The sequence below is a fragment of the Tyto alba genome, unplaced genomic scaffold (assembly GCF_018691265.1).
Source record: "Tyto alba isolate M040663 unplaced genomic scaffold, T.alba_DEE_v4.0 Super-Scaffold_38, whole genome shotgun sequence".
NCBI lineage: Eukaryota > Metazoa > Chordata > Aves > Strigiformes > Tytonidae > Tyto > Tyto alba.
The window spans coordinates 22,256,164-22,283,295 of NW_024881313.1; the positions used below are offsets into that span (position 1 = coordinate 22,256,164).

Genomic DNA, 27,132 nt, shown 5'->3' on the forward strand with positions numbered 1-27,132 from the left:
TCCTTTAAAGCATCTACTCTAAAATCTCAGAGAGATGGGCAAACTGCCAATTAGTTATTTACTTATATTAGCAAGCATGAAGTTTGGAAGAATATACATTAATGTTGTGTTGCAGCTCTAGCTCATGTTTAATTGGGATCGTTCAACTTCATAGCTGCTGCTTTTTCCTCAGCATGATATGCAGACAAAGCTACATGCTTCATGATAGAAAGGTCAAACTTAGACTGCCCACTTTCCAGGCAGAAGTGTCAGCTGGTTGGGAACAGGAGGTGCAGAAAAACAGAAACCAAAATTCTATTACTAGCTGATTCCATTGTAAAGATCCCCTGCAAAATAAAACCACTGCCCTCCATCAAAATAAACCAAGGCAAGCTTGTGCCTTTGTAATCAGGGTTTTTAAATGCTGCCTGTCTTGATCTTTCTTGCTCTTACCACTACAGTTTCTCAGACAAGCAAAATTTACTAAGATGTCAAGTGTTGCAGGAGGTCTTGAAAGCTTGGGGAGCTCCTATCAGTGTGGTTGTATGCCACCCAGCATGAAGAGTCATTTTTGTAAGGGGGAAAAACAAATACATGAATTTAGGATATTTCATTCATACACGTCTTGAAAGACCCTGTTTGGTTTTTGTCTTTTTTTTTTTTTTTTTTTTTTTTAAACCATGTATGCCGTTGTAGAAAGTTTCTATTATTTCTTACCCTCATTTTCTAGAGGGATTACAAAATTAACTGCATCAAAGATTAGTTGCTTATTTCAGGACTCCCTGTGCATTCAGCTTCTTGCTTAAGATATTTTTTCACAACTCGATTAGAACATAAAAGCCCAGTTTGTCCAAATCGGTCTACTAATGCTCCCACAGAAGACGTTCCCCTCCGTTAGTGTATATATTCTGATGGAAACCACTCAAGCCAGCAAACATCTGGCTGCCCTTAAAAAGGAGGAAGGAGGGTTTCTGGTGCTGGGGCACACGCTGATGTGCTGCTTAGCAAACTTCCCCACCTGGCTGGAGCAGGAGACCCCTTCCCTGGTGCGGAGGCAGCCGGGGCAGTGGATGAGTGAGTTAAAATTAAGCACGTGTAGGACTGGTTTCGGAGGTCTGAGTCACAGGAGAGACACGAATGAAGTGCTCCGCTTAGCTTGATGCAGCTATTTGGTTGCCTAATAAATATTTATAGCCCCTCACCGGGGAGGTGACTGACAGCACGGGGGCAATCCTTTCCCATCAGCAAGCAGCCGCCTCGGGGAAAGGACCCGGGTGTGTGTGTGGGGGGAGTGGGGGGGGGCGTGCGCGCAGCGGGGCCGCGCCGACTCTGCACCTGCGGAGGGGCTTGGCACCCCAGAGGTCCTTCTTTCTCCGCCCGCGGGGCTGCAGGTACCCCCCAGGGCAGGGCCCGCCCCGCTCCGCGGCGGGACGAGCCGCCGGTGGGCTGCGCGGAGCTGCGCGGCTCGGCTCCCCCTCGTGGGGCGGGGAGGGCGCTGCCGCAGTGACTGCAGTCCCGCGGAGAGCTGCGGAGCCGCCCGCCCCGCCGCAGCCGGGCTGCCTGCAGGTGAAGTGAAAGTCGTCGGGAAGCGGGAGGAGGCGGAGAAGGAGGAGGAAGAAGCGCGCAGCCCGTCCTGCGCGCTGCAGCCGGCAGAGGCTCCGCGCCGCCCCCCGCCTCTCCGCGGCGGCTGCAGCCCGACGCTCCGCTCTGCTCCGCCGAAGTGAGCGGTACCCAAAGTTTGCTTTCCCGGGGAAGAGGGTGACCTTGGGGCGGCTGCGCCGGGGGCAGGGGGGGCCGAGCGGGGCGGGGGGGTGGGCGCTGTGGGGCTGCGCCCCGCTCCCGACGGCTCTGCCCTCGCTGCCGCCCCCCGGGACCGGCAGCGAACTTGGGGTGTGGGGGTGAAGGGCAAGGCGGGGAGCCCCGGCCCCGCGGGGAGCGGTGCGGGTGTCCGGGCGGCGGGGGAGGCTCCGGCAGCCTCCGTGGGGAGCGGGGCGAGCAGCTTAGCGCTGGCCGCACACGGGTGGGCTCTGGCGGGCGGCCCCTGAGGGCTGGGGGGCGCAGCATCCTTCGGTGGGTCCGGCTGCCCCTGGGCGTGCGTACCTCTGCGCTTCTTCGGCTCGTGAGTAAACTTACGAATATGTCAAACTTAGAAGTTACTTACTGGTAAGCGTGGAGTACCACAAAAATTATTTTCCCCAAAAAATATGAAAGAGAGGGGGGGGGGGCGCCGGGGAAGTGTGTGTATTGCATGTGTTGACTGTAGTCAGAACATTTCCATAACAGAATTACTGTATTCTTTGGAGGAAAAAAAACCCAGTCTTTTAAGAATGTGCAGTTTGAGGGGGAAGCTTTTCCTATTGAGCCCTAAGGACAAAAGCATGGCTCTCCGGACACCTGAAGTGTGGGGTCCCCAAGCCTCGACTTGCTACCCCGCTCGCAGGGACTGCGTAAGGGTGGGAGATGCTCAGTGGGGTGTTTGCGGCCCATGTGTGTGCCCTGAGGTATGATCTGCTGTCAGTTGAGGGCTGACTTCGCTGCTGCTTCTGGAGTTAAAGCAAAACTATTGTTAACTTAAAGAATAGCAGAATTTAGCTTGTCCGTGTTTGGCAAAGTTCAGCCCCTGCATGCAGTATTGGTGAGGATGGTGATGTAAGTTTCTCAGAATATTTACATGTCACTTCTAGTGCTTTGTTTTTGTGCTGCTGTTTAAAATCAGTAATTCTTAATTTGCTTTCATTTCTTGTTCTATCTCTGTCCTGATATCTTCAAAATATTCGTTTGGAGCTCTGCAGATGAGCATTGCATATTGCCCAGGGAAATCACCAACTGATCGTTTGTCTGCCTTGGATTCCTCAGAAAGGCTGCGTGGACAGGAGCTTTTTCTTATCGTGAAAGCATAGTTAGACTATTAGACAAAGTGTTGCATAATAGCAAACAGTAAGATGTAATGTTGTAGACTTTTACTGAACTGACTTTCTGGAAGTTAGAGATGAAAATAAAACCCATATTTATTTATTTTTTTTTTCCTTCTGACCTCATGAACTGTGTGAAGCAAAGTGCAGTGAGTATGCAGTGTGTAGAAGTCTGTGTCATCTCACTCTCTAAGAATGAAGTTTTTATACAATAACCAGGCTAGAAGATCTCTGAGTAAATATAACAACTTTTTTTTTTTTTTTTCCTTACCTGTATGTTTACCAAGAAATATAAACTAATCTCAGATTCCTTTGATAACACCCAAACTAATGCACGCAGGATGTTCTGTGCACATGGCTGGTTGTCTTGAATGTACAGTGTCCAGGGTGCAGTGTTAATAGTGCACAACCCTTTCTGCAGGCAGATACTCTCTCTGACTTCATCCTGTGTGTACCTGGAGCTCTGACTGATGTGCACAGGCCCAGAGATTTTATATAATGTCATAGTTTAGGCTTCTGGGTTTTAGAGAACCTTTATCCACAGATCACTGCAAAATTAGAGGAGGAGGTTTAGTACTGAGTATTTTTAATGTTTCTGTGCCTTGAACTATATAGTGTTTTTTTCCCATACGGCAGATGAATTATTCTAAAACTGTTTTGACAATTTGATATAGTTTAAACCACCTATATTTTCTAAAGCATTCAATGTACAACAATAAAACTGCCATTGAAGAAAACTACTGCATTTAGTTACTTTTTTCTTCTGCAATATGCTCCTTCTTCCTCCATAAAGGCATTGCCTTTGTATTCCTGTTCATCATGGGTTTTGTGGTTTTTTTTTTTTTTTTTTTGTTGGTTGGTTGGTTTTGTTGTTTGTTGGTTTCTTGTTGTGTGGTTTTGTTTTGTTTTTGGCTTTTTTTTTTTTTAAGATAGATGTTCTGAATAGCTAACTTGCTGTCTACCTACTTTCGCTGTTTGAAATAGCAATATTCAATAAACTCTTGTTTATTGCATTGTGATAAATTACTGTGCTGTTATTCCTTATGTGTAGATTTTCGGTTTAGGCTACAGGAAGAGGTGGGAAAAGTTAGCTTGCATTTTTTTTCTCTGACATATTCTTAAGGAAGTCAATGCTCTGGTATGGCAGAATTGTTTCTTGAGAGAATAAATTCATTTCCCTTCATTGAAGGTTAAAGCTTGGCAGCTCTCTAGTGAGGAGGCTTGTGTAATAGCTGCTGTCTGGGTAGTGGTTTTGTTGGGGCGAGGATGACGTCTAGGCTGCTGTTAGTAATACTTTGAATTTTGTAAGGTTATCCTTAATTGAACGGCTCTCTTGTGTTTGACATTTGCTGTGACCTCTTGCTGTAAGCAAAGGGAGACAGTTAATGATTTTGAAGCTTGTCTTTCACTCAGTGTTGAAAATGAAGATGCTTAGTTCTAGTTCCTGTTCTAACTCTCACCCATGGTTGACTTTTCACTTTTTTTGATGTTCCATTGCATCCCTATTACTCTTGGGATTTTTACATGTATAAGGAAAAATTTATGCATGTACTGAGAACCTAGGTATTTAAAGGTTGTTTTATAGATACAGAAGTCTTAAGATTTGCTTACTTTTGTAATTGTCATCATCTTGATTAATCACTTTTTGCAGAGGACTATTAGAAGTTAAGTTAGAAGCAGTGAAGAAGGCAATGAGGAGAAGGTAGACTACAGGTGGCAAATATGGGACTAAGAAAAAGGACAGTGCACTGAAGCTAGAAGCAGGGGTACACAAAGCAAGCTGAGGTGGAGGGGACTGATGAAATAACTGGGAAAGTGGGGTGGAACTGATGTTGACTGGCAGGGAAAGAGGGAAAACGTGGACTTGCTTTTTCTGTTTGACCCATCACTTACATCAAACTGTAATGTGTTAACAATCTTATGGAGGACAAAAGGTTATTTTTACTTGCCATTCTTTATGCTGATTCTGTATTTGTCACTGTTGTGGTGGGCAGGAGCTCAAGCCTGTAGAGAGAAATTGTGTTGCAGACCCATCTTAGTTATCTTAGCCCACTTCTGGTAACTGAGTAATTAAATTTGTGCACTAGCTCAGTCCTGGGCTCTCCTGCTGAAGTTGTCCATGTGACTGGTTTGTCATTGTATGTGTATGTGTTTGTGCCCCGGCAATGGTACCAAAACTGGCAACTTGAGCATTCAAAGGGAGGTTGGTGGTAACTACTTTCCCTCATAAATAGCCTGGCTGGAATGTAAATTGCTGGCCTGGGGGTGAAGGCCTTTACAGTCCATTGCAATTACTTGGGCCTTTGGGCTTCTTCCAAAACAGTGTTTCCTAGCTAGGCATCATTGATTCTTTAATTCTGAAATAATAATTAAAAAAAATTACTTTTCCTTGAATGTGTTGTGCTGTGGTGCAAAGGGATATTATTCTGTCATATCAAAAATCTAAATCCTTTTGACTGAAGAAGATGAGGTCCTTGGTTTTGATCCAGTGAAGACTTGCAGAATGTTTGACATTAAGTTTATCTGTAAGTCTCTCTAGATGTGTATTTGTAGACTTGGATTCACTAAAGATGCCTGGGAACATGTATACATGGTTTGTATATGCAAGACTGATTCTATTTTTCTTTTTTTTTATCTTGACACAGTTGAATAATAAGTTTCTTCCATTTTTTCATCTAATATAAGCTGGAATTGGCTACATTCTTGAATGCCTCAGAATTCATTAAATAATGGAACAGTAGTTTTCCAAGCCAGTGTGAAATGAAATAACTCTAAATATGTCTCCAAAATCAAGGAAAACACCAAGATATTTGTTGCTAACACTGAGGTATACTGCCAGATCTTGGGGTAGTAACATTATTTATGCCAGTGGTGGGTCATACCAGGAGAGAAACAGGTTCTGTGGCAGGGACAGAATCGATTGGGACAATTTGGTGGTCCCTTGAGAAATATCCCTTGATGGTAAAGGTTATCTTTTTTTGATTAAGGGCATATTAAAATGATTAGTTGTTATACCTTTTGCTCCAGTCTTATTTGTTGGGGGAATGGGAACAAATCCTGCTTCAGCTCCCCATTGAAAACCCCTCAGGAAACCCTTCAGTGGCTCATTGGAGTATCTCCAAATCACTTGATACAGTGTTTGAGTTTGTGCAATTTAATGGTAAGCCTACAAAATCTTGTGGAACATGGGTGTTTGTTGTTTTTAAATACAGTGTAGCTTTTGTATTTGTTACGATATAGTTCCTTTCCTTGTGTCTCTTCCTCCTGTATTATTCTGCATCTTTTAACTGTAGATCCTAAAACAGCCCCTTTCTAAAGTACAATTTATATGTATGTATTTCTCTCTCTCTTTTTTTTTTTTTTTTTTTTTTTTTAATGCAGTATAGACTAAAATAAGTTTGTAGATCTTGCGCGATGGAGAGGAAGCTGTTACTTCTCTATGTCCCTTCTTTGAACATGGTGACATGTGAAATGGTGCCTCTGTGGAAATCAGTAGGAGTTTGAGAAGATCATAGGATGGTTGAGGCAGGAAGGGATCTCTGGAGGTTGTCTTCTTCAAGCAGGCTCACCATGAGCTGGTTCCAGGTGGCTTTTGAGCATCGCAAAGGATGAATACTCAAGAGCATCTCTGAGCACCCTGTGCCAGGGCTCAGTCAGTATTGCTAAAAATAAATGTGGGTTTCTTTGTGGTGTAATTTTAGAGGAGTCATTACAAGCTCTGTGATTGGGGATGAGTATTTAATGAAGGATGCAACTTAAAAAAAAACAAACAAAAAAACACCACAACAAAAAATGCCTGGGGTCTGCTTATTGCTAAGATGCTATATACATCTCTGTGCTGCTCAAATTCACAATAGTTGGCGTTTTACTCTTCAGCTTGCCTGCCTGGTTCTTCTCTTTCATTCAGTTTTCTTGTGATCTGTATCCCAAAAGAGGGTTTCAATGTTTCTTGTGCTCATGCTCATTTCCTTTACAAGTATGGAGCAGGAAGCCCTGCTTGCACTGCTGGCTAAAGGACCTCTTAACTCTGGAAGAATACAATTTAGTCTTGTCAAATTTAGGAGTTCTGGACTACATGCATCCCTGCTGCTCCTTTTCTCTCCAGGGGTGATGTTAGGGCTGACACAGCTGATGCTGGTGTGTGCTCCCACATGTGGAGATGCAGCACAGGCAGGCTTCTCTCTAGCTGGAGTCACAAGTCACAGGGGCGATTTTCTGGGGAACAAATAAAATATGCATGTATTTATTATTTTGCAGATTGTGATGTGTTCTTAGACTTTAAAAAATGTTACAGGCTGTGAAATGTGTTACTGCATGACTGATGTTGCTACCTTGTTCTGTACTTTCCTTAGAATTCATTGAAACTATATTGCATAAAGCCAATCTTGCTGCATAACTTGGGTATAATGTACAGCATAATACGCAAGACTACTTATAATTAGGCATTTACTAATTGTGTATAGCTCTTTGACTCTTTGACCTAGGAGGGTTCTTAAAAGTGAAATGTAGCAGTATTAACTTTTTCTCATCATTGGCTTACTATTCCTGTTTAAACCAACTTTTTCATGCACTATTGCCTAAAATAGAATAATAGAAGACCCTCTGCAAGCATGTCAGAGCTCAACATGATGTTGTTGTTGGATATTGGGATGACCATGGGGAAAAGCCACAGGGTTCTCTTGGGGTCACATAAAACAGAACACGGACTGTCAAGATAGATAAGACTAAGTATTTCTTTAGTAATGATGAGTCCTACCTTGGAAACTGCATTCTGTCTGGCAAGAGTCTAAGTTCTGTGATTAGGAAACATTTTCTATCCTCTATTGCTAAGACTTTCTTTGGAGGTTACTTGGAAATGGTGGTTGGAAAAAAATTTGTAAAATTATTTATCTTAATTTTGAAATCCATAAGGATGGATTATACGTATTTGTTAGTTAGTCATGGAGTACGCAATTCATACCTTGGCTGAACATATATTATGCATTTAGTGAAGAAATGCTTTCTGTTGTAACATTTATTCTAGTAAACCCTATTTCAGTATGGGTAATCCTCTTTCAACATAATTAGAACATGGAGCTAATACTTAAACATCCTCAGTTTAAAGACTGATGGGATAGTTGTAGTATGCTACTGCAATATCACAAACAAAATTGAAGAGAAGTGCGAAGGGGTCCTGTATTATAAGCATGACTATAAGATTTCTGTACTTTGAGTCCCATTTCTAGCAGTCTCATATGTGGTGGTATAGTCGTTATAAAGACTTTAATTGGCTAAGAGCTTGCCAGCTTGCATTTGCCAACTATGCTGAAATCCTGGCCAAACTTTTCAATAGTGTGCAGTAATCTGCAGTTGGCTGAGAACAGCGGATATAAATAGATGATATGGTGCTGAATTACAATTGATTGTTGAAATTCAGCTAGTATGTAATAGATAGCCATAAAAGAGCAACATTGTTTCCCTAATATGGGACTTTAAATGAATGCAGTCTTTTTTTTTAGCAAAGTTAATGTTTATCACAAAATCATAAAATCCAACTCATAGTTTCATGAGTCTTTGCAAACAAAAATCTTTTTCTGTTCGTAAAAGAAAAGAGTTGTGGTCTACTATCTGGTTGGTTTCCAGTAGGAACAGTTCATTATTTTATTTTGGGGTTAGGCAAGTTGGATGAAGACATTGTATTTTATACATAAATTACTTTTCAAGCATCTTGTTTCAGAAATCATGTTGGAGAACAGCAATATCTAGCTGGTAGTCTTTTCAAAATTATTTTAATTACCTCCTCCCAGTAATAAAGAATATTTTGGCCCATGTTGGGTCTTTAAAAATGGTAAAATACAGATTCTTATTCATGGAATCAGGTTTTACTAATCTGTTTTTAACTCCATAATAGTACCTTCCAGAGGCTAGAATAACATCAAGGTCCAATTGCATGACCTGTTGTGTCATGTATTGTAAGGACTCATGGAACACATCAGTCTGGAAGGGACCTCGGAAGATCTCCAGAGCAGTCTCCTGCTCACAGCAGGGTCAGCTGTGGTATCAGACCAGGTTGCTCAGGGCTTGATCCAGTCATGTCCTGAAAAACTCCAAGGATGGAGTCTGCACAACCTCTCAGGGCAACCTGTGCTTCTGCTTGACTCTTCTCACACTGAAAATAACATTACGGGTTTCTCCAATGTGTATGGTTGGTATGTGCTTCTGTATTAGATCTTGCCTTCATTATTTGTGTTGCCTAACAGGAGGTTTGCAATTTGATTTTAGAAGAGGGTCAGTTCCTTGACTTAGGTATTTCAATTGTGTGCTTGGGCTGTTTCTTTTGCATGCAGAGAAGTTGGGTGCCTCAGAATCCGAGCTAAAACCCACTTCCTGGGGCAGGAGGTGCAGAGAGTGAGGAAATGCTGCACATGGGTTGTTTGATATCCTGTCTCCATGGAGCTTAGGCATCTGAGGCAATGCCAAGTATTGGGTGTGCAAGAAGTCCAAAGTCTAGCATTTGCAAATCAGTATATGAGGCTGAGACCAGGACCTAGTTGCTGAAGCTTTGTTGCTTTGTGTGGTGTAGCTAGAAAAGCCAATGTTCAGTTGTTGAGTTATCTCTGCTCCTCTGAAACTTGGGACCTGATTATGAATAGTTTGGGTCATTTTAGGTCAAAGTCAAGCAGGTTAGTTGGAAACACTTTCAGTAGTGTTTCAAGTTACTTTGTGCATGGTTGCCTTCAAACTAGCAGCTATTCTGTTGTAGGTGTCATGTGAGTGATGATTTAAGGAATTACTACTCTTCAGCCCCTAGTTAGCACTTCCAGCATCACTTGGCATGAAAATGGGAAAGACATTCAGCAATTCCTGAGCCTAGGTAGGTTTAAACCCACATCTCCTGTACTCTAGTATCTTAAGTTGCTGAGGGCTGTTTTTGCGTCTTCTGTTGAAATTCTGCAGCCAGATGAACAAACTTAAACATTCACGGGGGCAGGAAAGCATATAGCTATTTCCTTTTTTTTTAGTGTGATGGCAATGATGAGAAAATGGACCAATGAGTGCTAATGCCACTGAACTAGAGTTCATGGTCTGCAGATGCAGTCTCTCAGGCTTTATCTGTGTTACTGTGAAGTTTCTAACTGCTGCTGCATTCACTAATGGTATTAAAGATGGATACATCAGCTGTCAGCATGCTAATAAGCATCATTAACTATCTGCAAAGCAGCTAAATGACACAGCTGTTGAAAAGGAAGGGGCAGCCTTGTGTCTAAGCTTCTCTGGGCTCTAATGGATGGAGCTCAATGAGGGAAAACTTGAGGGCAAAAACTTGGAGGCAGATGAGTCTAAGTGTGCAAGATTCTTCCTTTTGATGTTAGCTTTAGTGTTAACAGAGCTCCAGTGTACACTGGAATTGTTTGACTGGAGTTGCATTGTTTTGGTGTCTAACAACCCATGACTGTTTATTAGTTTCTGAAGTTATTATCAAAATTGCAATATGACATCTAAAAGTTTCCAAATGATACAGTGAGCATGTTAATTCTGTTTTAACTTTGTTTTAACTTAAAAAACATATCCCTAACATATGAGAAATATTTATTCTGTGTCTACCTGACAAAGGTCACTGTGCTTTCCTTAGTTACTTGTAGGTACAGATTTACTGGTAAGTTAACTTTTTCATTTTTTACTGGTTTCAAGGTGCTGTCTTGTTTATGCTAAATGTTACGAATTTTATTTTTAAACCAAGTGTCTCCATGGGTAGATATTAAGATCCTATTACTGTACTTTTGTAGTTTCATAATGCAAGTTTTCTAACCAATTCTTTTATGGGATTCTCTTTATGGTCTCTGGCGCAGAGCTTGGTCTCTGGATCGCTCAATAAAGACCAGACCTCTGAATGCTTTTTATCATTCACAATAAATTAGACCATTTGCTTGTATCTGGCACAGCAATTAACTGTTTTAAACTCTTTTTGCCTATGAAAGTTGCAAATCCTGCACGTGTTTGAGAAGAGAAACTGCATGCTTCTGCTGGGAGGGTGAGGTTAAATGGAAGTTGGGGCTTGAGATCTGTGGCACAGGGAGTTCAGCATCGCTGCCTCTACTTAAATTTGGGATTTATGTGCTAAGGTGAAGGAGGGATGGGAGCGGGCAGGGCTGAGTCTGAAGACTTCCCCAGCCACGGGAGGGAGTGCGGCAGCTCGGTGCTGGGTCGCGGCGTCTGATCTGCCCGGGGGCACCTCCTGGGCCTGGCTGCACCCCTCGCCCGCTGCCTTCGGCTGAGTGCACAAGGCAGGATTTGTCCTTGAGAGGACATCTGTGGCTTAGCTCTCTTATTTGCTGGGCCTTGTTTCTCGGGGCTCTGGGATCAATGCTATTTTATGTATCCACCAGAGTTTTAAAGGTTATGTGGAGCGTTGTGTGCAGGGCAAGAACAAGAGTCTCTTTCTTACACAGGCTGCCGGCATGTAGCAGACTTCTAGAGTTGCTGGCAACTTTTAAAGAATGATAAAATTTTACTTTTTCTTGCTAGCTTTATTTTTGTGGCTGACATTTAAAAAATTCTGAGCAAATACCTCTAAAGGGCACCAAGTAAGCTGAAAATTATTAAGATTCAAAGATATGAAGTACAGTGATGTAAATATTTAAAACACAAATCTCATTTATCCTTTCCCTCCTGGTGGATTATGATAGTCAGAGACAATCCTGAATGGGGTTCTGTTGCCCCGCCTCTGCCACCCTCAATAAAGGGAACCCCCATTTTTGCACATGCTTAACTTCTAGTCTTGCTCTTTTATGTAAGAGGAACTCAGTAAAGGTATTCTTTATCCTGAAAAATTTTAAAGAATAGCAGAGACCTAAACCATATGAATTTATAATAGCTTTATAGCTTATCTGTTTTCAGCAAACAGTTCTCTTGACGAGATTTCTGATGTCAAGGCACCATAGCTAAATGCAGGTGATCTTGTGCACAGCAGCTAATGTACCACTTCTGGGTGTGTGTATGTGACTTGTCCATCTTCCTGGGGTGTTAGACCCCTCGGCTTACACCTGAAATGATGTCAAGGGCACAGAGGTGTGTAAGGAACAGCATTTAGATGCTTTCGTATCCAAAACTTAAGCTGTTCTGCTTTATTCTTCCATTTAGAGGAATTAATTTCAAGCAGAAAATATGTTATGAGCTACATTTGTTTACAAAAGCACCTATCATTGCTGAAGAGACGTGGAAGGATTTCAGATCTGCTTACGCTTTTGCATTAAATGGATGATTTCTGGTGTTTTTATTCCTCTGCCTTTGCTCCATTGCTACTGTGTCTGTTTCTGCCTTTCCCCACCATATTGCCCCTGTTTTTCCCAGGAAGAGTCACTGAGCTGTTGCCTTCCTGCACAGGGAGCTTAAGGCATGCTCTGCAGTTTGTTCTGTGGCTGCAGGCACTGTCTCTGCTTTGCCCATGGAGGGAAGGGGAAACGGGCTCTTCCAACTTATATTGTGCTATGTAGTTCAATTACATTTTATATAGCTTAATGCGGCATAATTCTCCGCTCAGCAGAGTCCCCTACTCTCAGGGCAGCTCTTGGAATTGCCTCTTGCATGTGCAGTGGCAGATTTTTCATTGTTTGCCCCTTGCGTGATTTCTTGCGCTTCAGTGAAGGGGAAGCAAAGAGGGGAAAATATACTTTTTTGAAATATTTTTTTAATTTCTCCTGCTTGTTGTGGTGATGGTGAGGAATCTTTTCTAGGTCCCAAATGTTAAAACAAAAGCCTGCAGCAGGCCCAGACCAAAATCCTGTTCCAGTGCTGGGAAGAGCAGGGTGGGAGTTGATGTGTGGGACATGTGGGGGCTTGGAGAGCACCCTGACCTTGCACCTTCGTGGGGACCTGCCGGCCTCTCTGCCTGGCCACCACAGTCAAACCCTTGTGCCTTCCAGGGCGTTGTGTGGAGGATGTCGTGTTCCCTTCTGGGAGCCTTAATCAGAGTCATAGAAATGCATGTGAACTAAGGGGGCAAGAGTGAAAAGCAAAATGTATGAAAGCATTGCTGAGCCATGAAGGAATGGGGTGGCTCATGTTTTCTGAGGTGCACAAAGAAGCTTTAATATTTATAATTTGATTTAATTTGATAATCTATTCACTGTTAAATTAGTCTTCATTATTCTAACTTGTGTTGTTCATCTCCTTTCTTTGCTTTCTACATTATGTCATTTAGGAAGACACACTGGTCACAGGGAAAGAAGTATCTTTAAAAGAAGCTGGTTTCTGCCTTTTCTTAAAAACAAAATTCTAAAATATGTTAGTGTTTTTAATGCAAAACTCCATAATAATTTTAAAATAGCTGGATTTTTATTTTTCTTTTGCCTTTTTTTTTTTTGATATACTAAAATCCCAACATCTTAAGCACATGTTAGTTTCCCAATTGTCTTATTTGAAATGAATTTTCTGTTTTCTGTCCATCTATTTGTTGCCTATATCAGGAAGTTCTATGATCTAAACAACTACTAAGTTAAGATCTCTGTCTTCTATGAAAAGACTGGTGTGTCAGGTGGGAAAGATGTAGTGTTGAAAAAAACAACTTGATAAATTTTTGAGGGGAAAAAGCTGCTAGACCTTTTTGAAGGTGAGTGTCTTAGAGGGGAATTGGGTATGGTTTGAGAGAGTGATAGAAATTATATATTATAAATTGAAAAATGTGGCCACATTCTTTTTTCTAAATGAAGAGTTTAATTATAAAAATTACACTGGGCATTCAGAATACAGAATTTAACTCAGTTTCAATATGAAATATATAATTTGTAGTCTTGAAGCTCCAGCACAAGGATCCATGCCATATGAAAGTTTAAATTGTTAAGAAATATTTTTGTCCAGTGGAGAAATCTTCAAAATATGAATCATGTATTCAGTGAATGTCACAAACCGTTAGAACACGAAAAGGTTCTAAGATGATATTTTAAAAAAAAGTAGTCTTCCAGATCAAACTTCTTTTTCTGTAGGTAAAGAGATAATTTATGACTTTTTAATACTTGGGATTTGTGGTAATCAGTGTTCCTCACATAAAAGGATGTACGAGAAGCATCAACTAATAATGCAGGTCTTTGATTGTCACCTGTAGTTTTACTTTAAATGTTATGAGCATTACCATTTAGCTAATCTGGGATTAAATTAAATCTATGAGCTAATTTAAAAAACAAACAAACAAAACCCAACAAACGAACAGAAAAACCCCACAAAACTGAAAGAATTGCAGACTGAAGAGAAGTTTGGCAATGTGACATTTTCTTCTGATGGGGTATTCAGGAAAGCTGAGCTTTCCCAAAGTTGAAACTTTGCATAGTATTGAGTTTCTCTGAAAATTTTTTAGGGATGTAAATGAAGTGCATTGCTCAGAGTTTTGCACAAGGGGTTCACCAGAAGAGTAATTCTCAAACATAACAGTTAGTCTGAACTATTGGGGAGGGGTGGTGGGGTGGTGGTGGTGCTTTGTTGGTGTACATGTAGGTGGCTTTTTTTTTTTTCCTTTTATTATTTAGGATCCCGTATTTAAACTCACTCCTCAAATCAGCCCATAAGTGTTGGTGGCCAGGCTTGTGATCCTTCACTCCAATATTTCATTATTACACTTATCTTTTTTTTTTTCCTTTAATCTCAAAAGCACTATCTCTGCAAAGAAAGGAGTCCATGATAGTTTATAAACAGAATATATATATGTATGTTTGTAAATGTGTGTTTACATATAAAAAAATAATTGAAATATGTACCTATATAGCTCATTTTGTGTTGTAATACAACTATATTGACACTTTATCTACAAATTTCAATAAACAGTATTATTCATTCAGGCAGTGTAGCTATCAAACATAATGAATAAATATTTTGAAGGTGCAGAAGCTTTTTTTTTATTATTTTAGGAACTAGTTAAGTTTAGTGAGGCTCTAAGAAAGACTTAAACAGCACCCCCTTCTTGGTTTGATCTACATTACTTCCCTCCGATAACCTTCCTTAAGAGCCTGCTGCCTGCAACACCTTCCCAGCCCCAAATTAACTATTTCTTCCTTGTTATGGGTAAAGAGAGATCTTGGTGAGGTCATTTGGGGAGCAAGTTAAGATCCTTAAAGTCAGTCTGAGGAAGGCTGCTTGAGCTCCTGCCATTAGAGACTGAAGGGTACCACGTCAATCCCACTTCCTGAGAGTAAATAGGTGGTTCAGTTCATGTAATGCATCACTTCTCTGCTTTAAAGTTGAAACTGAGTTCATGTTTATTCCTTTGAATGTTTCATATTTAAAAATGAAGAGTAATTATCTGTAGTGACACACTAAAACTGCTTTTTTCCTCTTCAGAAACACTTTTCCCATGGAGTATTCAGCAGCAGCAGCAGAAGGCAGTTGCTGTGTTCAGAGAATATGATTTCTTTCCTGGCCCTGCTTTTTCACTGAACTTTTATCTTTGTAAAACGAATATTTTATGATTAAGAACACTTGGTCACATCTGGTACTTCTCGAAAATGGTTGCTTTTCCAAGAATAGCATGCAAACACAAAATCAGAATCGCAAGCAGATGTTTGCTAATATGGCCATAGATAACCTTTCAGCTTCATGCTTAATTTTCATAAATAACCATCTGTAAAGAATGCACATTAATAGAGAACAGAGATAATGTCTGTCAGTGTTAATATGTTAACATTACTGTGTTTCTGATGTTGTTCTTGTTACTATAAGATAGCATTATTTATTGTACAAAATTGTCAGCCGCTGTTTCAGAAAACTGACATTTTGTCATTGCTTTTTTTACAACCTGGAAATGCTCACTTTTTTTTTAAAGAACACAAGATGACTACCTGTGTCAACAAGATTGCTAATTATGGCTTAATTTTTATACCATCTATATATTATTTGTCAGAGTGCTGGAGAATGGAGGGAATTTCTGGCTCTTTCTCCTTGCTTGCCTTTGCATTTTCAGTGAGCTTGGCGTGGCTCGTGCAGCAGGGCTGGTAAAAGTGGGGTGTTGGCTCACTTGACTGCTGGCTTTGAAGAAGCTCATTTAAAATATAAATAAATCCATTTATAAGGCAGATTCTTATATTATTCCCCCTTTAAATTATATTTAGTTTTGGATAGTCCAGCTTATAGATGCAGCTGATAATAGTTTTCCTTCACTGAAAGGTCTGATGTTGCTGCCGGGGCGGGACACAAAGGAGGATGCTATGCTGTGCACTGACTATGCCCTTCTGGTGAGGTCCTTGCCACAGGGGGACCTTAACTGGTGGCAAAACGTAGTCAGATGCCATCATAGGGAAGGCATGACATGGGACAATGTCAGAAGTGTCCCTTAAGTAGTAAGAGCTGTGGTGTCTGGATGCTTTAAGCATGAGGTGACTGCCATCTGCTTCCTGCTGAGATATCCAGTACGTCGTGTCTCTAGTGCAGCTCTGGGTGTTTTGGGAGTTCAGGATGAGGGTAACTGCATGTGAATCTGAAAAATAAGAGTTAGCAGAGGAAAGTTTGGAGAGGAATGTGAATTTCCACATCTGTCTGCTGAAAGGATGAGCCTTGTAAAGGAGAGGTGTGAAGTAGATTGGTGTTGAGTGGGCTGTGCCACTGGCTGGACCCTGCAAATACTCTCCTCTGGCTCTAGAGAGCTGTGCTCACTGGTAGAGCTGCATGGCTTAACAGGACTGGTCAGGATCCAGGCAGGTGGAGATGGGAGAGATGGAGTAAGTGCTAAAATGGGCTCATGTGAGAAAAAAACCAAACCTGTAGAAGGTGTATGTTTCAGTATTTATTTATTTATTTTTATTTAAGTTTAGAAACTTTTAAACATCTCACAAGGAGAATATCGATATTCCTCAGAAAGAGTGTTGTGGTTTCAGCTCGGAGGGCAACTGAGCACCATGCAGCTGCTCACTCACTCCTTCCCCTTCAGGGATGGGGAGGAGAAAATAAAACAAAAGGCTTGGAGATTGACACAAGGACAGGGAAGGGTGACTCAGCATTTATGGTCACAGGCAAAAGACAGATTTGACTGGGGACGAAAAAGAACATCAATTTAATTTGAACACCACCATCACCACCATTAATTTACCAATCAGAGTAGGATAGTGAAAAATACAACCACATCTTAAAAACACCTTCCCCACACCCCTCCTTTCTTCCTGGGCTCAGCTTTCCTCCCGATTTCTCTACCTCCTTCACCCCCCAGCAGCACAGCGGGGCAGGGGATGGGGGTTGTGGTCAGTTCATCACACGTTGTCTCTGCTGCTCCTTCCTCCTCAGGGGCAGGACTCCTCACACCCCTCCCCTGCTCCAGTGTGGGGTCCCTCTCACAGGAGAGAGTCCTCCACGAACTTCTCTGACGTGGGTGCTTCCCACGGGCTGCAGCTCTTTACAAACTGCTCCAGTGTGGGCCCCTTCTGCGAGCTGCAGTCCTTCAGTAACAGGCTGCTCCAGCACGGGCTTCCCTCAGAGTCACGGTCTTCTTCAGGCTCAGTCACCTGCTCTGACGTGGGGTCCTCTGTGGGCTTCGGGTGGTCATCTCCTTCACCGTGGCCCTGCAGGGGTCGGCCCTGCCCTCTCACCACAGGATACAGGGGATCTCTGCTCTGGCACATCTCCCCCCCCTCCTCTTCCTTCCTTCTACTGACCTCGGTGTTCACATAGGTATCCTCCTCACAACTCCAACTCTTGTCGGGTTCCCCTTCTTAAATACATTATTGCAGAGGCACAGCCACTGTCCCTAATTGTCTTGGCCCTGGCCAGAGGTGGGTCTGACTTGGAGCCAGGGGAGCTTCAAGAAGCGATTCACAGGGTGGCACTGCTGTAGCCCCCTCCCTCTCTATCAAAACTCTGTCAGACACAAACCCAACACACAGAGATGTACGCGAGCATAGAAACTACATCTCAGCGTCCAAATCTGTAGATGGGGTAAAAGAACTGTTTGGTGAAAGAGCACAGAACTGAGAATTCAATAGAGCATTGCTTGCATTATGGCTGAAATACCTTCAAAGGGAAGCTAACAAAATAAGTTCAAAAGCAGGAGAGCCTTGCAGGTATTAGGGAAGGGGTGGGTAGAGGCTTATGTGTTAACAAAATATCTCCAGCTAGAATATTATTTTACATCCCCTGTTCTCTAGTTAGCTCCCTTGGTAATTTACAAATGGAAAATAAAATTTACAATTATAGCTGATTAGATATTATGAGTTCTCCACAAAGCATGTTTGTGTTCTGTATGCAATTATTACAGAGTTGCTGGGCACAACTTGGTAGTTGAATTTGAGTTATCTTTTGTGTTCAAGCAATTTAGCTTATTCTGTTTTGTATGAGGAATGAACTATGTTCTCTTCAAACTGTAGCAATCTTTGGATAAAGGATACTTTATATGATATTTTAACAGTAATTATTTTCCAATTTTATAGTGAAAATTAACCTAATTTAATCAAGTATATTCTATACAAAATATTTTGATTATACGAGTTGTGATTGTGTAGGCTGTATTCAGGTTTAAATAAACCATTTTGCTGTTCTCAATTTGGAAGCCATAAACCCAGCAGCCCTCTCTGTCTCCTCTGCCTTCCCCTGGCTCACTTACCTGTACGTGCTCAAGTATGTCAGCCCTTTTCATCCTAAATGTGAATTTGTTCTTGTTAATGGATTGTCTGGTCTTGTTCTGAAAAATGCCACTTGTGCATCTTGATGTGGATATTGGAGGGAATACAGAAGCATCATCCCAGTGCTGTGCTCTTTTGCTGGGAAACTGAAGCAAGGGGAGGCAGAGGCACTTGGATTCCGCCTTTTGCTTTGTCTTTGCATTGTTTGAGACTCACTAATGCAGCCAGTGGTTTTCAGATGTGACCGATGATTCCCTACTGTTAAGCAGCATTCTTAAAAGTACTTTTGTTTTGAAGTTTTGAGAGAGCATAGGCAGTGATTATCAACCTACAAGACTGTGAATATGGACTATTGGCCTTAAGTTTGGGAAATGTCACTTAAACCACTATCAGATGCAAGTTAAAGGACAAATTTTATAATTATATCTCAGCCTTCCATTAAATTCACATTAATTGTTTGGTGTACTTGTGGTAGTGCTCATTATTTCAAGGTACTATCACCTTGAACGTAAATTACATTAATTGCATAGTTAATCTTTAAACACATACTGTTATTCTTCAATGATTGGAAATAACATTCTTTTTAACTTTCTTGCTTCTAGATATAATGTTTTATTTGAAATGACTAAAAGTAACTTACAAATGGATGAAGCTTGGAAATTGGGTAGTGATGAAATAAAGCTGAAAGATAGTGTTACAAATGCTGGGAGCTCACAGTTTCTTCAGGCATATGTCAACTCTGCCTTGTGATGGAACACCGAAGGGCAGCTGATGCTTTAAAAGTCGAATCGTCTGTTTGCTAACAACTGCTGCAGGATGTCCTTACTGGGTTAAAAATGTTTGGTTTTGAGATCATTGCAATATTTTCTGGTGTCTATATCTGCTAAATTTCTCATACTTCCAGCTCTAATTGCATTTTTAGAACAATGTTTTGGTTAGTCAACCTTGATGTGTTGTTTGCAAGGTTTTCAGCTGTGGCAATGCCGCAGCTGTCTGTGGGAGGCTGTTAGTGCCAGTTTCAAAAGGGGCTTTGGCACATTCACTCTTGACTCACTTCTTTCCTGTTTTAGGTTTCCTGAAGCCACAGCTCGCTGGCAGCTGCCGTGCTGTGATGCCCTGGCATGCCTCATGGCAGAGCTACCCGGCCGCCCCGCTGGAGCGTGGCGCTCCCTTGTAGGGAGCTGGGTAAGTGTGAAACCTTGGCCCTGGTGTGGAAAACGCTGCCTGCCCATATCTCTGTTGTGTTCGGACACAGTGGTAGCTGTGACAAACCTGGTGACGTGGGCTGCTTTCATTGGCCCCTTCTTGCATGTCTTATGCTTTTGGAAGAAAGTCTACTGGGTAGTGATGGATGCATGTGTGTTTTCTTCTATTTCTGATGTGCTGGGAGAGAGTTTCCTCTGGAGAGTTCGTTATGTGTTGGATGAATGGGGAGGGTATAGAGGCAGAGTTAATAAGTGTTGGAGATGTTCACTAAGATGTGAGTTGTCCCTACATCATCACCATTTTTTTTTATATACAAAAGGTAAGCATTGGGGTGGGGAAGGTAGATTAGAGGAGGTGTGTCTGAAACATCCTCTTGTTACCCTCTTTTAAAAAGAACAAGTTTCTGGAAAACTGATGTTTTTTTTTTCTGCCATGAACAGTGTTGATTTCCTTCACACACTGTGAGCCCCACTACATCTTCCATATGTCACTAAAATTTGTTAGGTGATGCTACCTGTTATGGAATAATTACTCTTTATACAGTATTCCAGTTGAATCATTTCTCTTTTCCAAAACAAAGGTGTGGTAGGTAGCTGGGACCTCCTATATGGCCCTCTAAGAAAGGCATTTGGTTGTTTTCAGTGTGTGAACTGGAATTGAGCCATTACGATTTTATCAGTGTATAGATCAGTATGTCTGCTAAGGAGTCTTGCTGAGCCACAGCAAACTCTGCTTATGGTTCTTGTTTTGTGGAATAAATTTAGATATTTGTGTCAGTCGTTGTAGGTTTATGGATAGTTATCAGCTGTTAAACAGAATTGTGGACTTCTGGACCTGGATCCTTATCCTAATAGCCCTGGCAAGAAGTCCCATGGGTCTAAGGGGAATCTCTAGGAATTAATCCATCTGGGCTGTATGTCCAAGCAGGAGGACAATTAAATTACTGACTGATAGTTTATTTTAACTGTATGTATGGGCAGGAAGGAAAGATGTATCTGAAACAAAGAAATATTTTCTCTTGATTTTGTACAACAAAAAACAGTCCAGCTGAATCCTCTTGGACATTCTGGAGCCTGAATACGCCAGGCCGAGCTAAGAAGAAATTATCTTGTTTTATATAGATAATGCAGGCTGATGCTGGGATGGTTCCTCAGACCTGACCTTTGTTTTAGGAAAGTTGTAGATTACTGATGGACTGATGACCTTCAGATTTAATTTAAACTCTTGACAAGAATGCATTTTGATTCTCTGAATTCCCTGTGGCCAAATACTTGTATTTTTGGTCTATTACTGTAGTTTAGCAAGTGCCAGCTCATTTGTGCAGTGGTTGACATCCATTTTCAGTGTCTGAATTAGTGGGGGAAGATGCTGCTGATTTTGAAAAAGAATTTGGTTCTCAGGAAATGATTCTATGAAAGTCATGCTGTTAACCAGTTATTTCTCATCTTGTCCCAACATGTTGTTCAGGAGAAGATGATTGAGAGGGAAAGGCTTTTCTGTGCAGAGGCCCATGATTTCAGAGGACAGTCTGTTGTCCTGTCTTTCCCTGGAACGGAGACTACCTGGACGAGGGGTCTGTCTGCACGATAAGGGCTAATAAGTTTTTTTTTGTTAAACTGGATCACTTTGGTAGATCTTGATAGCACCGACCGTGGCCTGTTGTTCTGGTGCCTGCGGGGTGGTGTGTTGGGGCAGCTCCTTTATATTATTAGTTGCCTATACATAGACTGAGTTTAAATTCACCTTTCTGCTGTGTTTGTAGTTCTGAGGGCCAGGCTCTGAGTCAGTGCAAGACACCTTCTTTGAATCTGAAGTACTAGTTTTTTGTTTTGTTTTGTTTTGCCTTTTTAAAGTAGATTTACTACTTGCAAGTGACCGCTCACTTTGGGATTTTGCTACTAACTCAGGCTGGGAGACAGCAAAGCTTTGAAGCTGGGTCCAGGAAGGTGGTGTCTCAATCTTTCCCTGTAAATCAGTTGTTTTTTGTTTTTTTTTTTTTTTTAAACTCTTTCCACAGTTGATTGTTCACTTAATTTTTTTTTTTTTTTTTATTTAGAATGAGGTGGCTTTAATTCAGGGGAAATTTGCTTTATGGTTGTTTTTAATGGTGTTTTATGCGTGAGCACTTCCTAGCAGTAGATTTTTAGATCAATTTCAGTTGATTCACATCCAGCCATGACTGGCATTCACTGTGGGTTGATTCTTGTTTATGCAAATAACTGTTTTTAACCAGTTTGGCTATACCAAATGAAAAAGGTCCATTTTAGGCAAACTAATCTCAAAATGGAAATGGTTATGTGGTGCGGTGGAGTTGCAGCTCAGCTGCTCCCTGGTCACAGCCAGACCTGTGTGGATTCCTAGCACTGAGCTGGAGTTTTGCCCCAGCTCAGTACTGTGATTTTTAGGAGCTGAAAAGAAGCCACTGCAGTAGGTGGGTAGCTAAGGGTGAAGGCTGTTGAGCAGCTCGAGCTTCATCAACCTGGCACTATTACACCTCTCCCTCAACTGCACTGCTCCCAGGCTTGTACTTGGAGAATCCTGTAAAAATGAGGGGCTAAAGGGAATCTTGTGCTTGTTTACTGCTATTTGTTGCTGTTACCCTTGCTGCTATGGATATTCACTACGTGTATTTGGCTAGTTGCATTAAATGCTCATCACTTACTAAACTTGCATGTTCAGAAGGGGTTTTGTGTTCATTGCTGTTTTTCGCATCTGTTGTTTTTCCTGGGGGTGGTGGGGGAGTGTGTGTGCGTGTGTTCCTGGGTCGCATGGTATTTTTCACTTCAGGTTTTCCTTCAGAGTATCTGCATATGTATTCACTTTGTGTGTGTGTGTCGCAAGTGCCCAACTTGGAAATGTACTTTCCTTGACAGTGTGCATAAGGCACTTGCACCCTTCCTTTCCTGTACCTGTGTGAATAAGAAAAACAGATGTAGCTGATATATGATTTTCACTTTCAGTCATTTGAATGAGTCAGAATTCTTTCACCTTACAGGTTTTGCCTTTGCCAGTGTGTTGCTCTCAGTACAGTTTTCTCTCCCTGTTCTTTTGTGCGTGTCTGAGTGATGTGTGGTTTCTGCATCTCTTTTCTGCTTTCACCTTTTCTTTGGATGTTAAGCAAGAGGGAACATCCTAGTTGTATGGCACTTCTCTTATCAGCCCTTCTCTACTTTTTATTAATTTCTTTCCTTCCTTCCTGGGATGTCTGTAAACTTCACCCATTCTGTGATCGGATAACCGTATTGCAGATATTCTCATGAGGTGGTTGTATTATATGGGAGGAAATTGTGTCCTGAGAAAATGCTTGATTTGCTGATCTTTTAAACTCTACTTTTATTTATTTATTTATTTATTTATTTATTTTTAATTAATAAGTATGTTTGCATATATATACTTTTTAACTTGGTCAGTCTGGATTCTTTCTCAGATCTGTCACGTCAAGAGACTTGGCACTGAGAATATTTCCATATCTCTGCAGCCATTAAAAAATATTTATTTATTTTTAATATAAAATCTGAAAAGTTATTCTTCTGAAGACTGCAAGGTCCTGAGAGAGGCAGATGGTCTGTAAAAACAAGTACTGCAAGACCCTTTTTATTTCTTATGTGCTCCAAGATGTAGTTCTTAGGGGCTCCTGGATCCTGACATGCTGAACACAGCTGTGACGAAGAGGCCCCATGTTCCTCCTTATCTTTTCCATGGTGGAGCAGATTCATTTACCACTTATTGTAGCCTCAGTTCTGTAGCCCTCAGCACTGCCCTAGTACGTTTTGGTGAGAACATAAAGATGTCTCTTTTAATTGGAGACTTAAATTTATCTGCTTTCTGAGATGGTAGTTCCACCCCCTCCTCCCCAAGCTGTGGAAATGCTGTGTATTCCACTGAAATCCCAATAAGGAAGCTATCTACCATCATGTTGTCCTGAAAGGCTGGGCTCAGAACTTGTCATGGGCATGACTTGGGCAACATTAGCACAGTAAGTGCATGATGCCTTATGGTGAGGCTCAGAGCATTATGCTACTCCACAGGCAATGAGCTTATACCCATTTTCAAGGCAGGTGGATCTTAAGACAAAAACTGCCCACAGCACATAGCCTGAGAAGCAGGGGTCTCACCCAGCTGAGTGTTGATTCTTATCACCTTGCCAAGAGGTAGCACCAAGAGGTGTTATCTTCTTTTTCTCCTTGTTTTATTCAGGAGGACTTACAGGACCCTCTATGAAAGAGAGCAATGTTGTCTTTTAACACTTCCAGTTGTCCGCTGGGGCAGTATCTTGAGGAACTGCTTGATTTCTTCATCTTTATTCCTCATTAGTTGCAAAGCTATCTTGGACTCTGACTATCTGGTTGCTCTTTCCAACAGGGATGCCTGCTATCTTCAGGAACGGGAGAGGGTGAATTTTGGCCCCTCATGAACTTGAGGAGAATGAATAATTCTTCCAGTGAGAACTGCAGAACACATTTATTAGCAGTGGGGAGCATGATGAGGGAAACATATGGGACTTTTCCAAAATCTGAAGCTTAAGTCCATCCCATTAACGTAAGGACATGGGAGGCTGAACCCTGTATTAGGATAGAGAGATTTCTTATTTCTTCTGTGGGGAAGTTTTATTTGTTCAACATCTGCCAGTTGATGATCAGCTGGTGTTTGCTATCCCTGCAGGGTTGAAATTTGTGAGTCTGTTGTCATGTATGGGTCCTCCTGCCCAAATCAGACTGAGGTCTGGTATTTGGCGACGTTGTGTGTCAGTTGCTTGAACCTGGGGCCAATTTTTCACTTCTGCATTTTTCAGCTGAGGTGTTTTGTTCCCCTTTATCTATCACCATTTTCAGGGATATGGGAAACATTCTGTCCTTCATGGCTGACCCTCCTCTTCAGAGTGTTTATTCCTAGTGAAGTCTTGCAAAGCTCCTTACCAGTTTTGTGTCAGTAGTGTCTCTCTGGGATTTCTGTGGTGTTTTTTTTTGTTTTGTTTTGTTTGTTTTGTTTTTTTTTTTTAAAAAAAACAAAACACCTGAGCTTTTCACTTGCCTCTGGGGCTAAAATACTCCTACAGATTCTTGATTTTCAGGAGGGCCCAGGTGAAGCTGCTAATGGGTTTCCCGTTGATGGCCACAGCTTGGGAGAGGTCAGTAGCATCACTTAACCTCTGCTGATGATCACTGTGAGTCTTAGCTTCAGCTCCCTTCCAGTTTCTGCCATGAACTGGGCTGTTGTTGAGGTATCTAGAGGTTATTTGGCCTTTAAAGTGTTGGGGGGGAAATTATTTATCAACTTTTTCCTTTAAAATGCCTGGTGAGGTACAATGACTGGAATGCAGGCCTGTTGGTGCTGCTCAGGTACAGGAGAGCGTGTGGTGGAGCAGAGTGATGCACAGGCAGATAATGTTGTAAAGTGGAGCATGTATCAGTCAGTAACCTCTGTGGGTGTCCTCTTTTAAAATTAACCTTTGGTACATCCTAGCATTCAAACATTAAAAAATATTCAGTTCTGGAATTTTGATGATGAGATTTATAACATGGGGAAAATATTACAGCAGTGAAGTTTGTCAGTGTTGTTCAAATATTTTTCTCTATACCACTTTTATTTCTATCTTAATTTTAAATGCATTGCTTCTGTGATATATAATCATGGCTACTTTGAATCTCATATGAGTTTAGGAGAAATGTCTTCAATACAGAGATTCCTTCTGCCCTTCTCTTCCTGTTAAATTAATCAAGGTTTAAAAAGAATGTGTGAAATTTGGTCCTAGCCCCAGAGTTCAATGAAATGGATGTGAATGTTGAACAAACATCATGACTGTGCTTTTTTGACTTTGGGTTTTTTTTAAAGTCTTATTAAAGAAAAAATGACAACCCAAACAAGGTAGTTTTAGAAGGCTTTGCAGCATCTAGACTCTACTGATTTTGAGGAGTAGATTATTATATTTACTCTGAGGAGAACATGGTTAGAAAGAACTTTGTCTTGAAAATTACTTTTAACACGATGAAAAATGCCTTGACTGTCTGCCACTTCTCCTTGTCTATATTATTTGTGATCTTTCATTCCTTTTCTTAGTAAATGAGAGGGAAAATCAGAATAACATCAGGAAATAGATGAAGACACATTAAACACTACTATGGGAACAGTAAATTAAAGCATCTGCTTCTCTTTTTTCTGTGAAATTAAGAAGCATTTGGAGCAAAAAAACATTAGATATTTTTTTCTTGAATTACACTTCTATATCTGCTCTCAGGCTTCACCCTATTCCTTAGAGTTTCTTCTTTCCTCTGTCCCTTTTTCTCCTTTTCTTGAAACAGATGCTTCATTGAGACCAAGACTGAAACCTACAAAGGCTCCATAGTGAACGAATAATAAAGGACAGAGATTCCAAATGTTGTTGATCTGGGTTTGGTTTTTCTGTAGCGTTTGTGCCTGGTTTGAGAGACAGCCGTGACCCTTCCCAGCAGCGCATTTGCGAGGCTGGCACGGCGGCTGCAGGGCCACAGGAGGCGTGTGGGGAGGCTGGTGCCTGCAGCTGTACAGGCAGCACTTATTTACTGTTAAGAAATTAATATAAACATGACATGCAGTTCACTGTGAAATATTTTTGCAGATGGAATGAGTCTGTAGTATAACCGAGGGATGTAGAGAATTGTTTAGCATTTAGCTCAGTTATTTGTTCTTTGGCTTCCCTTCTCTCCATTCCCCATTTTCCCAGACCTTAGGCTTCCTGACACAGTGGAGTAGGCGATGTGGGGCTCTTCAGCTGCCCGAAGCTTTCCCTAATCCCAGCACGCGTCCTGTTTTTGGGGCTACGTACATGACTGACAGGGGAGCTGTGGTGGGGCAGGGGCTGGGGGTTAATCCCAGTCCCTGACAATGAGGCAATAAGTAAAGTGGCGCTGAGGCTGAGGGCAATATAGTGATGTTGGTTTGGAGCCAGGGTGTGAACCTGATGTAGTTGTGGTCAGCCATGGGGCCCTCAAATCCTGCTATTCTCAGTGACGCACTTCCCAATGCCTCCCTCCCCCTAAGGTATGTAGTGAGGCACTTGTGGCTAGTGGATGTATAATTTATGGCTTGCAGATCGAGGCTTGGCAGCACGGTTATTAGTGGGGACTCTTTTACTATATTTTAGGGGTATCATGGAGGTTTATTTGCTGTTCCAAGCTTGTCACTCCAAAAAAGGTATTAAATATGAAATAAAAAGGTTAGGTTTTTAAAATATGAAAGAATTTAAGAAAAAAACATAAATCTGTCTACCAACTTTTACAGTTTTTATTCCTTAAATATTAGGGGCTAGGAGTCTCTTGTTTTTCTGTGAGCTTTTTAAAAGTAAGTGTGGCTCTTCTGCAAACACCAGACTTAAAGAACTAAGACTTTGAAAGAGTCAGATGATATTGTGAGACTCTTGAGGGAAGAACATGACGCTTATAACACTATAGATAGCCCCTTAAAGTACTCCCTCTGATTCCACATCCTTT

The 27,132-nt window shown here is 41.5% G+C and overlaps 1 protein-coding gene across 1 annotated transcript in view; it reads left to right on the forward strand.

The window, feature by feature from the left end:
* The first annotated feature begins 1,558 nt into the window (after nucleotides 1-1,558).
* The window catches only part of KIAA1217 (KIAA1217 ortholog), a 372,126-nt gene continuing 346,552 nt past the window's right edge, over nucleotides 1,559-27,132 (forward strand). Inside the window, exon 1 of the mRNA XM_042801978.1 lies at nucleotides 1,559-1,699. The gene's annotated coding sequence lies outside the window, so the exon portion shown is untranslated. The remainder of the gene's footprint in view (nucleotides 1,700-27,132) is intronic.